The sequence below is a fragment of the Trachemys scripta genome, chromosome 24 (assembly GCF_013100865.1).
Source record: "Trachemys scripta elegans isolate TJP31775 chromosome 24, CAS_Tse_1.0, whole genome shotgun sequence".
In the NCBI taxonomy this organism is placed as follows: domain Eukaryota; kingdom Metazoa; phylum Chordata; order Testudines; family Emydidae; genus Trachemys; species Trachemys scripta.
In genome coordinates this window covers 205719-206959 of record NC_048321.1, presented here as the reverse complement: position 1 = coordinate 206959, position 1241 = coordinate 205719, and positions in this window count along the sequence as shown.

Genomic DNA, 1241 nt, shown 5'->3' with positions numbered 1-1241 from the left:
TTATTTTGGGCTTCAGCCCCTTCCATTGGCTTCTCAGCCTCACCCAGTCCTCCTCTCTACGCTGGGACCAGCACTATCTATCCTTCACAGGACAAACAAATCTTTTCAGAAAAAAAAAGACATTAGGGTTGCATTTTTCAAAGGAGACTAAGGGCTTGTCTATACTTACCGTGCTGGTTCGGCGGCAGGCAATCGAACTTCTGGGTTCGATTTATCGCGTCTTGTCTGGACGCGATAAATCAAACTCAGAAGTGCTCCCCGTCGACTCCGGTAATCCTGCTCGCCGCGAGGAGTACGCGGAGTCGACGGGGGAGCCTGCCTGCCGGGTCTGGACGGCGGTAAGTTCGAACTAAGGTACGTCGATTTCAGCTACGTTATTCACGTAGCTGAAGTTGCGTACCTTAGTTTGATTTGGGGGTTTAGTGTAGACCAAGCCTCAAGGAGTTAAAGAAGCTGGACACCTAACTTCCTTAGGCCTGTCTGAAAATCCCAGTCTAGGGCAGTAGAACAATATGGTTTGTAAAACAGCTGGATACAGTGTTGCTGTTTGGATCATTTCAGGAAGGGCAATGTCGAACACTGTTGGGGGAAAAAGTGGTAGCTCCTTCCAGAGCCCCTCTCCTCACTCTCCTGGATTGTGACATCACAAGCAGCAACACCCACACAACCTGTTAGAAAGCAGCTGTCACAGCTCGGATTGAGTAGGGTTACCATTCGTCCGGATTCCCCCGGACATGTCCAGCTTTTTAAGCTAAAAATAGCATCCGGAGAATTTGTAAATGTCCGGACTTCCCCCCCAAGCAGAGCACGCGCGGCTAACAGTGCTGCCGGCCGGCCGGTGTCACTTACTTGGGGCTCCGACACTCAGCCAGAGAGGGCTCCTCCTCCTCCCTCCCTCCCTCCCTCCCTTCATCGCAGATCGGCTCCAGTTTCGAGGTCCTCCCCCGCTGCTGCCCAGCAGCTCCGGCCATTCCTGAGCAAGTTCACCAGAGATTAGGTGAAGAAAGGCCAACAACAAGGGGGGCAGAGGGTCGGAGAAGGGGCAGGGAGGTTTTGGAGGAGGCAGTCAAGAGATGGGGGGGTGTCGGGAGTTCGGGGGGGCTTTCTGGGGGTGGGGGGGGTGGATAAGGTTTTGGGCAGTCAGGGTACAGGTAGGGGGTAGGGTCCTGGGGGGCATTTGGGGGGGGTCTTAGTTGGGGGCAGTTAGGGGACAAGGAACAGGGAGGCTTAGGTAGGGGGTG